This window comes from Mastomys coucha, unplaced genomic scaffold (genome assembly GCF_008632895.1).
Source record: "Mastomys coucha isolate ucsf_1 unplaced genomic scaffold, UCSF_Mcou_1 pScaffold14, whole genome shotgun sequence".
Lineage (NCBI taxonomy): Eukaryota > Metazoa > Chordata > Mammalia > Rodentia > Muridae > Mastomys > Mastomys coucha.
Genome location: NW_022196896.1, coordinates 5108537 through 5121658, shown reverse-complemented (window position 1 = coordinate 5121658; position 13122 = coordinate 5108537).

Here is a 13122-nt window from a genome sequence, read left to right as displayed (position 1 = left end):
TCACATTGCATTGACTACAGTTGCAATCAGCATGTGTAGCTGAGAAAGGGCCTCCCAAATTGTGTACTTATAATGATTTCTTTGCCCATAGCGCTTGGGGCTCTGGCCGAATTCTTATGAACAGGTGCCATTTCAACTTGGGTTATCCCAGAAAAGGGGAATGAGGGGCTTTTTGCTCCCACTACCTATCCATAGCTACCCAGTCTGGCCAGATAACTGAGCCCTCATATTTAAGCACCATCTGCATGGCGTCATTATAATCTTATTCAGATAAGTTTCCCATGACCACAGCCTCAAAATCATCTAGTCAAAAAAGCCCATGAAGGTGAGTGTAGTGGTGTTGTACATGCTTTATCTCAGCACTTGAGGTGCAAAGACAGGTGGATCTCATGGGTTCCAGGACTACATAATATCAAAAGATGGTATAAGTAGTGTGTGATGCTTAAACAACAAGGTTACTCAGTATAATCTTAGGAGACCAACACCAAGTATTGTCAGCCATTGTTAACTGACAGTGTATGACCTGGGTAACAGACTTCAAATATACTAGTAGTTTTTGACACCGTATATTTGAAATAATATACTATATTCAGATACACCAAATTTGAATGGTATATTCACATGTACCATTTCTCCTCAGCACTGCCTACCTGTTTTACTGTTGCATAGCCTGACTTGGTGAGGTTTCACCCATATGTCTCCTTTACAACTTCTAACCAGCCATCTATCTAGCATAACTATCTGACATTCATCTTCCCTTCTTTGCCTCTGATTGTACTGCAGCTGCAGCTCTTCGTTTCCAGGCTTACATCTCAACATCTCAACTAATTGATTTTGCCTAGACTACTTCATGTTACTTGTGGTATCCAAGTAGCTTTCTCCAGCTAAAAAACCCTTCAGAAGCAAGGTGGAGTAGTGCAAGCTTTTAATCCCAGAACTTGGAAACCAGAGGCAGGTGAGTTTCAGGACAGCCAGGTCTACATAGTCAGACACTATCTCAAAAAAAAAAAAGAAAAGAGAAAAGAAAGAAATCAAACCCCTTCAGAGCTCTGTAAATATGCTAGGCAAGCCTCTTACCCTGCTTAGCTCTCCTATTCCTTCCATCCCCTCTCTGCCAAAGAGAAAGCCAGAGTGCTCTGAGGTGCCAGAGCTTGTGTGTTACCTGGAATCCTTACTGAAGTGCCATCTTGCACTTTTAACCGTCACATCCACCTTAGCAACACAGGAGGACGTTCCATGTCTCTGACCATTGCCCAGATGAATAAACAAAATACTTGCTGAGTGTGTGTAGCCGAGACATGTTACCTGATCCCCTCGACCTATAACAGGCAGCAATGACCTCATGGGTTTCATCTTTAGGAAAGCTGTACCCCTGAACTTTGGTGTTCAGTATCTTTGAGGCCAGAGCCTGCACTTGGTTGTTAGCAAATAAAGAACTCTAAATATTGCCTTTATGTGTAGTAATCTGAACTGTAAAATATGAGAAGCTCCAGGGAAACTGGCCCGTCCCCACAGGAATCAGCCTCACTCCAGACCTTCCCAGCCAGTGGGTAAGGTGAGAGGCTGGCCTCAAACTCAGAGATCCACCTGCCTCTGCCTCCCAAGTGCTGGGATTAACCGCTGCCCAGTGGTTATAAGCCTACCGGGGGTTGGGGGCCAGGCTTTGTGCACATCATAAAAACAACTAAAGTTAAAAGGTATTTATGTGATTGCAGGTGGTTTAGCTGACTACTTCCCTCCTCCTTGGGTCTTGTTTACAAAAAGCATCCCCCATTCAAGGTCATTGGTACCTCTGAAGTTTTTGCCGAAACTTTGAGGATCTACAAAACTGTAGGGTGGGGTGGGGGTTAAAAATCTGTAAAATTCCAAGCTGGAGAGATGGCTCAATGGTTAAGAGCACTAACTGCTCTTCCAAAGGTCCTAAGTTCAGTTCCCAGCAACTACATGGTGGCTCACAACCATCCGTTATGGGATCCTTTGCCCTCTGCTGGTGTGTCTAAGACAGCAACAGTGTACTCAAATACATAAAATAAATCTTTTTAAAAAAATAAATCAAAAATCTATAAAATTCCAAGAGAAAAAGTCTGCTTAAAACTTGTAACAGGTTGAAACCCTAAGTCTATTCAGGTTTTTAGGGTCTCCGGAAGAGTACTTTGGTGGATGGGAATGCCATAAAGATCACACCACGCACGGGGAGGGGTGAAAAGCCACTTCAGAGAGGACCTTTTAAAGGGCATTCTTGTCACATTTGGCTGGTGATGACATGCTTGCTGACTCTAAATCTTGGAAAGTGGCCTGGGGGGAGTACCTGGTTTCTAACATTCCTCTAATTTCTCATAAAAGACGAGGAAAGAGGAAGGAATGGCTGTGGTGAGGCAGGAATGAGGGCACTGTGCTCTGTAAGCTGCTTCTGGTGTCTCAGGGCATCGACATCTCTGGGAGCCCAAGAACCCTGGGAAGCTGGCCACATTCTGGAAGTACAGGCTGTTTCACTGCTACTCAGGCTCTCTTGTACCACCTAGGGCTATGCAGACAGCAGCTGGAGCAATTGCTGAGGCTAGGGCTAGCCACTGTGACTCTATCTAGGGAGGACATTTGATACTTAGGCCCGTGGCCTGGTAGTTGGGAGAGTTCCAGGATTACAGAGGAGAGAGCTCACACCCTCAGGAATAGGTGAAGCAGGCTGACCAGTGGGAAATGGATTCAAGCCAGTTCCCTGTAGAAAAGATGACTTTTAGATAAGTTAGCATTACCATTTGTAATCTATACTGAAATCCACATTGTAGAAAAGGCAGTAGACCCACCCATTCCTGGGGGCCCAAAAATGATTTTGGTTAAAAGCATGAACATACTTTCCCCTATCCAGAAGACTGGGTGGGTGCATGTCAATTAGACAGATGTTGTTAGTACAATGAGAAGAGCTCTTAAGTCTATACTAGAAAACAACCAAAGGGGCTGGAGAGATGGCTCAGTGGGTAAGAGCACCAACTGCTCTTCCAAGGGCTTGAGTTCAAATTCCAGCAACCACATGGTGGCTCACAACCACCCTTAATGAGATCTGACTCCCTCTTCTGGTGCATCTGAAGTCAGCTACAGTGTACTTATGTATAATAAATAAATCTTTGGGCCAGAGTAAGCAGGGAGTGGAGCTGTCCAGAGGAGCGGGGTCTACCTGAGCAACCAGAGTGAGCAGAGGTCCTAAAGTCAATTCCCCAAAACCAGATGAAGGCTCACAACTATCTGTACAGCTATAGTGTGTACTCATGCATAAAATAAGTAAATCTTTTTTTAAAAAAAGAAAACAACCAAAGGGAATTTAAATTCTTGAGCTCATGACTATAATAGTAGTCAGTGCTTACCAGAGCTAGATTAATAGCTTCTCAGAACTCCATTGATTAATGTTTAAACTGAACTTTTGATGTCTTAGCAAGGGAGATTTGAGAATCGTTTTTCATTTTTATGTGCCTTAAGTCACTTTCTTATACCTTTTACACACCTTAAGCCACTCTCTTAGACCCTCACAACTTAAGCTTCCACGTTGTCAGACCTTTATAGCTTTATACCCTTTTCTATCCAGTCATTAATCCTGAGACACAGGTTGTTGATTATTGAAAGCAGTCACTGTAAATTGAGTTCATTTAAATAAAGGAATAGTAAATTACATTGAAATCTGTTCTGTGAGTATATCTCCTTTTAGGGTCTAGTAGCAAGGTAAATTGTGTTTAGACCTGATAGTAGCTCTAGGAAACTGAAGTGTGAGGCCTGGGTTTCACATGTGAAGTGGTTCTTGCTGTTAAACTAACAAAACCATCATTGACCTGGTCATCAACAGCATCAGAGACCTGGGAAAGTTAAATTTTACCTGAGTAAGCAGAAAATACAAACCAAGCAGCTCCTGATTATGAAAAATAACAGACTTACTAGCTACTCGGGCGCTCACCCTAGGTTCCTTCTTCCTAGTCACTTGCTTTAGTCCTTGAAAAATATACAGAAGGCTAAATAAAACGTATTCCTGTAATTAATTACATTAGTACTTAGCATGACTACAAGTAAAGTTTTGAACACACTAAAGAATTTGATCACTTATAAGGCAACTATTGCAGTCTTAATTTAAGCGTTTACAATAAGTTAGTAGCTTTTATAAGACTTGACTTTCCACCCCTGTTATATTTAGCTTTAAAAAAAATACTGCCAGGCAGTGGTGGTGCACACCTTTAATCTCAGCACTTGGGAGGCAGAGGCCAGTCTGGTCTACAGAGTGAGTTCCAGGACAGCCAGGGTTACACAGAGAAACCTTGTCTCGAAAAACCAAAAAAAAAAAAAAAAAAATTTGGAGTGAAGCTTGTCTAGTATCAAAATAAAATTTTTAAATCATGTTGTGAATCTACCTAGACCTTAGGAATTTATAAATCTTTTTTGTTTGGTTATTTGTTTTGGCTTTTGTTTCTTTTTTTTTAATATTTATTTTATGTAAATAGGTACACAGTTGCTGTCTTCAGACACATCATCGTAAAGGGGCCATCGGACCCCATTACAGATGGTTGTGAGCCGCCATGTAGTTGCTAGGAATTGAACTCAGGACCTCTGAAAGAGCAGTCAGTGCTCTTAACCACTAAGCCATCTAACCAGTCCTTGTTTCTTTTTCTTTTTCTTTTTAATAAAGATTTCTTTATTTTTTGTGTATGAGTACACTGTAGCTGTACAGATGGCCATAAGCCATCATGTGGCTGCTGGGAATTGAACTCAGGATGGCCTAGGGCCCTCTTGCTCCGGCCTGCTCGCTCCTGTGTAATACACTGTAGCTGTCTTCAGATGCACCAGAAGAGGGTGTCAGATCTCATTATGGGTGGTTGTGAGCCACCATGTGGTTGCTGGAATCCGAACTCAGGATCTTCAGAAGAGCAGTCAGTGCTCTTACCCTCTAAGCCATCTCACCAGCCCCCTTGTTTCTTTTTCTAGACAGTTTTTTTTTTTTTTTGAGGGGGGTGGCATGGTTTTTGTTTTGTTTTGTTTTTTGACTTTTGTTTTTTTAAGGGTTTCTCTGTGTATCCCTGGCTGTCCTGTAGACCAGGCTGGCCTCTCTAGACAGGGTTTTTGATTGGTTGGTTGATTGGTGTGGGTTGTACTCCTCCCCCTAACTCCCCCACCCCCAGCTCCCAACCACCTTCACTCCCAGGCAAGGTTTCTCTATGTATCTATAGCTGTCCTGAAACTCATTCTGTAGCCCATGCTGGCCTTGAACTCAGATTTCCATCTGCCTCCACCTCCTGAGTGCTAGAGTGAAAGGTTTGAGCCACAACAGCCTGGCTGAAGTGTTTATAAATCTTGATTATCAAATTTTCTAGTAGTTTAGTATTAAACAGCAAAGACATAAGTAGTTATACATCTAGCTTTTATTACTCTGTGTAGATCTTTATAATCTTAAATTCTTATCATCATATACAGTAGATTAAACCAGAGTTCAATCACATATATAGTATGTTGCAGCAAATATAACTTTAAATCATACAAAAATCCATACCAATCCAAAATTTTTGATACTTGTTGCTTAGCCTAAAAGAGAGGTAGAGTGATAAACAGAGAGATCTTTAGGACTAAGAAGTTGTACAGTTGTTCTTTACCACATGACCATATGAAGATGGTGGTTAAGTCACTTGGCATGTACTCTTTACTGTAGTAAAGATGGCTACCAGCCATGTGGCTGCTTCCATCTTAATGAAGTCATCAGTCAAGATAGAAGAGAGAGCCATATGGTTGCTATTTAAAATGTCTGGGCTTTCTTTTTTTAGGATTTATTTATTTATGTATATGAGTACACACTGTAGCTGTACGGATAGTTGTGAGCCTTCATATGGTTAAGTTCACTGTAACTGTCTTCAGACATACCAGAAGAGGACATCAGATCCCATTTCAGATGGCACATGTGGCTGCTTGGATTGGAACTCAGGACCTTTGGAAGAGCAGTCAGTGCTCTTACCTGCTGAGCCATCTCACCAGCCTCTAAAAATGTCTGTTTTCTTAGTAGAGAGTTGAATCCAAATTATATATGCACACAGAGTTAAACCCAAGATACATATACACATACGTGCACATGAATGTATACTAAGCAAGAATTAAATCATACACACAAACATACGTGCAACCATGTATAAATTTTTACTGATAATCCTTTTGTTATAAGTAATTTGGGATCACACAAATAAGACTTATTTTGTTTTCAGACTCCATTTTGATCATAAGGTGGAATTATGATCATATTCCCAGGCTCCTGGGGAGCTTCCCAGATGGCTAGCCAATTTCCTCTCCAATTTTTTGTTACCCAAGACAATGATAGTTGCTAACCATGAAAGGACTAATGATTCTGATTGGTGCTAACTGTAACCTGGCAGATATTTGTGATTTTCAAGCTTAAAGGCCCTAACATTCTGCTAACATTCCGGCAGGGTGAGGGGGTGGAGGAGGGGGTTGGGGGGGTGCTGTAGTTCAGCTTCCCAGTGTGTTCTGCGGCCCCGATGAATTGGTAGCAGCCTGATTACAGCACAATTTTGTCACCTGCTTAACTATTTACTAAAATGAATATGCAAGGATGCAATAAGCTCTTGAGTCTGTGCTGCTGTCCCTGACTGGTCAGGTTTTGCTGCCTAATTCAAATAAAAATCAAGCTTTGCATGGACTCTTGTACCTGCTTGGGTTGTTTTGGATTTTTGGAGTCTTAACAGTTTAAAGCCAATTTTGTTACAGATTTTCTAGATTTTTGTTTTTAACCTTAAGAGTTTTGTTTTTTGTTTTTTGTTTTTTTGAGAGCATAGCACAAAGAAATAGAAATAAAAGATCTCTAAAAGTGGAAAGTAGAGAAAATGTAGAGCAGAGTAAGTTTAGATATAAGCTATTTGGGGATCATTTATGGCAGAAGTTAAGATTTGTGAGAATTTGGATATCAAGTTTGCCAAATTTTGGACATTGATCTGTACTGAGCCCAGGCTATTGTAATAACTCTGAGTCAGTGGAGGAAGAGAGAGACGTGTGGGTGTCTTCTGATAAGCCCCAAGAGGGAGCTGATAGCTGAAGCTGAGGGACTGCAGGCAGGAGCCAGAGGTAGCCAGGAGCCTACAGGAGAAAAGAGAACCTGAAAGTGTGTTTAGTGTTGATGGTCAGGGATCGCCACACAAACCACTCAGACTCTGATCTCAGTTAAGCAAGCATATGAGAGTTAGACAGAGCCCGGCTGACTCCATGACAAGTTGCAAACTGGCAGTTTCAGAGGCTAGACCTAAGTGTCTGTTTCCCAGAACTGGAAAAATCCAAACTAAGTCAATTCAGGAAAAACCATCCCTCATGGGCAGCCAATCAGAAAGCTGCCCTACCACCTAGCCTGAGCCAAGTACAGTTCATCAGCTAAATCCCCCAAATCCTCCAGAGCCCTAACCAATCACAAAGCCACCTATATCCCTGGAGATAGAGAGGACCAATCAAAGGAAAGAAAGGTAGAAGTCACCCACTCCTACCTAACAGGCTTTAAACTGACCCTGCAAAGTCCACACCTCTGTCTTCCATCCCAGTGTATAGTAGACCCCTGCATGCAAGTTCTCTGCAGAATAAATGCCCTTTTTGTTGCATACGATTTGAGGGTATCATTCTTCGAGAAGCATGGACCCTTACACATAGTTTATTTAACACACACTTCAAGACTGATCGATCAGGGATGGCTGCCGCTTTAGACTCTGGAGCTAAGAACATGAGTGTTTTCCAGGGCCAGTTTATAATAACAAAAAATGCAATGAGTTTATTATGTGCAAGTGCAGGAAGCACCATCCAGTGGTCGGCTATGATTCGAGCTATTATGGCTGGTTCTGACCTTTATTCTGATTGATTCTAAGTGGAGCTTATGGTTGTGGAATTTCTTAAGAAAACCTCAGAACATTACAAAGTGTGTGGTCAAATTGACCCTGCTCTGAGTCAAGCTATTTTTCTGTCAGCAATAATATGAGATGGCTGGCAAGCATGAAATAAAAGGTTACAGTTATGTCAGGGAAGCAGGCTTGAACAGTTAGTAGAGAAAGAAAGTTGTCCGCATGGTGGGAACCCCAAGGATCCAGAAGCTGGCTCCGGAAACCAGAGACACGTATGGCATAGGACGAGGGGAGGAATGGTTAAAGGACAAGGAGAAACAACCAGAAATTCCACCTGAGGGAGGATTCCAATACTGTAGGAGCAACTCGGATATAGAGAAGTTGTGGATTTAGCAGGGAGCTCCTTGGGGAAGGCAAGGAAATTCACAAAGTATAGGAAGACACAGAGACAGAGCAGACAGCTCCAAGTGGGAGGAAGCAAGGAAAAAGGAAGAGTGCCAGGCTGGGGGTGGGGGCTGTGAGAACAGAAGAGCTGATGTCCACATGGATGCAGCAGTCCAGAGGCAGAACAGGATGCAGGAGGCAGAGAAGCACATAGGGGCCCATGTGGAGGGCATGGCAGGCCATGGAGAAGCAGCGGCTGAAGAATCAAGACTCTAGAATTTGGAATCAAAATCACAAACAAATGATCAGTACATACCTTAGAAGTTTTAGATGAGCAGCTAGGTTCAGAGCAAATGCTGCAGGGGAGAACAAGTGTGTGGTAGATTTGTGCCCTCAACAACTGGCCTGCTCCTTTGCTTTGACCTGCTCCCACTTTGCAACAAACTTACAGACCCAGCAGCCATAACTTAAAGACAGGACATTTATTGGGGGAAATTGGAGCCCGGCAGTGGTGGCACATGCCTTTAATCCCAGCACTTGGGAGGCAGAGACAAGCAGATTTCTGAATTCGAGGTCAGCCTGGTCTACAAAGTGAGTTCCAGGACAGCCAGGGCTACACTACACAGAGAAACCCTGACTCAAAAAAACAAAAACATAAAGGGGGGGGAGCAGTGAAAAAAGAAATAAGGAATGGGGGATTTATTTCCATTTCTGCAAGTTGTAGAGACCCCTGGGTGGCTGTTTTGATTGATTATCTAAGGGTATTGAGCCAGATTTGACTGCAAAAGTGGATAATTTTAGAACCCTTAAGTTGGACACTAGATGAAGAGACTACACCGGTCTCTTAGATGAAGAAGAGGGGAAAGTTCAAAGCCTGAAGTCCAAGGTATCCCCAGGACTCAGGGGGACCAAACAAGGAAGAGACAGCCATTCAGTAGCTTGCCCCTGCACTGGACAGGAGTCAAGATTGAAAAGCCAGAAGAGACACATGGCCCCTGGCACCAGGACTTTTAAATGAAGCCAAAAGGTGAAAACAGAGCTCAAAAATGAAGTCTCACCCAAGGGAATAGGTCACCAGAGCCTCAAAGACCACTTCCAGAAATTCCAGAGGTGTGGTGGATGCTCAACAGTCACTCTCTCAGATCCAGGGAAGCATTTACACCAACCAAGGGAAACCTTACCAATTGCTGCTGTCCAATGGGGTGCCCAGCAATCGGTGATGTGGCTCAGACTCCCCAAGGGGTTTGGGGTGAGCATGCAGGCACCAAGATATCCTGAGTCACACAACACCGATGGTAGGGTTTTACTGTGGAAGGAGTACCTTGATGAATGGAGGCCAAAGAACCCCTCAGAGATCACAGCACACAACAGGTCTTGCTCAAGAGATTTATTGGCGTGCTGAGGGGAGGAGGACACGCAAAGCCTCTTCTGAGAGAGAGAGCAAGAGGGAGAGCTCGCTGGCTGTGATGGTGGTGGCTGATGATGGCATGGTGGCTGGGGCTGAGTCTCTTAAGGTCCTTGTCACACTGTTCTGTGGCCGTGAAGAGATACCATAACAGGCAACTTTTATCAAAGGAAGCATTCAGTTGGAGGCCTGCTTACAATTTCAGAGGCTTGGTCCAGGATCATCTTGGCAGGGAGTTAGGCATCCTGATTAATAGGCTTTCAGCCGACCCAATATAGGCCAGATCAGACAAGAGTAAAAGTGGATAAATGCAGGTTTATTGCAACTTCCAGGTGGGTTCTACATCTGGATCTACACGCAGCAGGAGATTGCCACACTGAACAGAGCCTGCGCATAGGAACCTCAAAGCCGACCCCACAGTGACACACTTCCTCCAAAAAGGCCACACCTCCTAATAGTACCACTCCCTATGGGCCAAGCATTCAAACGCATGAGGGTATGGGGGCCAGTCCTATTCAAACTACCACAGGTTATATTTTTGATAAAAATGGTTTTAAAAGTATTTTGGATAAGAATGGGTTTTGTAAAATAAAATTAGATTTTATGATTTAATCAAATATGTTAAGTTTACAGTACTCTTGAGTGACAGGACAGACCTAGGCTCGAGTAGCTCCCTTAGATGGGACACAGAACTTATCAGAGGACTGCATGCTGGCCTCATTCTAGGATAAAGATGTATGGGTAAGACTTGCCAGGTGTCTGCACTCCTGTCTCCAGTCACATAGGCCACACCAGGAAACCTTCCTCTTTGTAAGAAAAAATTAATTACTCTTCATGTCACATGTGACAGGGTTCTCTTGCCCATATCCTAAGTGTCTCAAACAACAGAGACAAATTACTCTACCCTTAATATCTCCCAAGTTGACATAACACAGTGCACAGGGGAGCCCTGTTCCTAAGCCTGCCACCCAACTGTTATGGGACCTGCACACTAATTCAATTGGCCATGCTCTTTACTCTGGCTTCCAATTCTCTTAGGAGAAAAACTAATCCAAGGTCTGATTCTGTTAAAAGTTCCCAAGAGAGTTTCAGATAATGTAAGGCAGAGACTGCCACAGGGCTAGTCAGCTGTAGCTGAATATGGACAACACCTAAATACTAAGGGACAGGTGCACCCCATAGATCCACCACATCCAGGTAAAGAAAACACCAGCACCTGAGAAGGAAGAAGCCCAGACTGGGAAGGTCCACCCAGAGCAAGCTCATCTTTCAGACATTTACAGGGTCTGGCTCTCCAACTCTGCTCTGGCTACAAAGCAGGAAGCCAGTGGGCTCACCCATCTGAAACTAAGCAGAGACATGGAGTTGGAAATCATGATATCCCTTCTCCCATTTAGACTCAAGGTCATAATGGTTACAGTGGTTCCTATGGGGCTAGTCCCAATGGCTGTATCTAAAAGTAATAGCTTTCTAAAATATTATCTGATTTATTCATAGTTGTATGCATCTAAATACCAGCTGGCTCTTACAAATGATAAATTTTAAAAGGCCGATAATTTCTGGTTCCATAACTGGGTTGACTGGAATCCATGGCTGACACCTTACTCACAGGGCCCCACAGGTCCTTATATTCTCCTTGTAAGTCTAATGATCCTGAAGAACAAGTACCTGCCTGTACTGGCTGGTTTTGTGTGTCAACTTGACACAGCTGGAGCTATCACAGAGCAAGAAGCCTCCCTTGAAGAAATGCCTCCATGAGATACAGCTGTAAGGTGTTTTCTAATTAGTGATCAAGTCGGGGGAGGGCCTAGCTCCTTGTGAGTGGTGCCATCCCTGGGCTGATGATCCTGGGTTTTCTAAGAAAGCAAGCTGAGCAAGCCAGGGGAAGCAATCTAGTAAGCAACATCCCTCCATGGCTTCTACATCAACCTCCAAGTTCCTGCCCTGTGTGAGTTCTTGTCCTGACTTCCTTTGGTCATGAACAGCAATGTGGAAGTATAAGCTGAATGAACTCTTTGCTCCGATACTTGCTTCTTGGTCATGATGTTTTGTTCAGAAATAGAAATCCTAAGACACTTCCCCTTCTTAGAAATCAAATATTTAAAAGTCACTGCCAGGCAGTGGTGGCGCACGCCTTTAATCCCAGCACTTGGGAGGCAGAGGCAGGCGGATTTCGGAGTTCGAGGCCAGCCTGGTCTACAGAGTGAGTTCCAGGACAGCTTGGGCAATACGGAGAAACCCTGTCTCAAAAAAAAAAAAAAAAAAAAAAAAAGAAAGAAAGAAAGAAAGAAAGAAAGAAAAGAAAAGAAACTACTGGATCAGCCAGAACAACAACCAAAAAGCAAAATTTATAGCTTGATAAATTTTTTTTTAAAAAAAAATTTATCTTTTGTCCAAAATAAAGCAAGACTGATCAGATTATTCAGACCCTAAAAGACTCTGCAGTCAAAAAGATTACTACAATGACCAAAGAAAGTTGTGAATTATTTAATACATGATCTTGAATATTTAGTCTAGTGGCTTAGATCCATATTGTGCCATAAATAAAAATAACTTAGGTGGAGTAAATATAAAACTGATCAGGATAATACAATTTTACAACAGCTGTGAGTAGAAGATAAAATTATAAAGTCTCAAGAGAAAGAAATACGGTAATGTAGAGTTAAAGCTCTATGTATAAAGAAATTATCCAAAGGCCACTGAAATGGCTCAGACAGTAAAGGTGCTTTGCCTCCAAACATGATAATACAGGTTTGACCCTCAAGATCCCATATTAGAGAAAATTAAAAAAAAAAAAAAAAAAAAAAAAAAAATAAAAAAAAAAAAAAAAAAAAAGCCACAGTCAGAACGCCTGAGAAACTAAACACCTAAAGTTAGAATTATATGCGTCCGGAGCTGTTCTGAGCAGTTACAAATAAATGATACACCTGCGAGGGAGAGGTCGCTTCACTGTACGGTTCAGAGATGAAACCATAGCTGGGAATAGAACACTTAGATCACAAGTGAAGCAATCGGATAGATGCTCAGTATCGCATAGCTCGACATTTTTGGTTCTACGTTGATTTCACATAGTACTGCTCGGAAAATAATAATCCAGCAGAGGTTCGATAACCTGACTTCTGAGTATGTGGTGTCCCGGCCGAAACCAAAAAGGCGAGAGGCCTCATGGCTAGGGAAAGTGCACGGAGCCGCGACGATCGAGGTGACCCGCTTGCTCTAGGTTAAGGTTTAGAGAAAAAGAAAACCTGGCAGGATGCAAATTGAACTTGCTAGTACAATGACAGTCTTTTCAGCTATACACACCAACGGTGTTCAAAAAGCACACAATTTCTCCCCTCCCGTAAAGCCATTACGCTCCCGGGCGATGAGCTCCTTGTAGCGTTCTCGGCGGAAAACCACAGGTGACAGCGGGAACCCGGGACGCGCGCGTCCGTCTCCTAGGAACCAGGTTCGCCTGTCCCCCTACTTCCGCTTCCGGGTTGC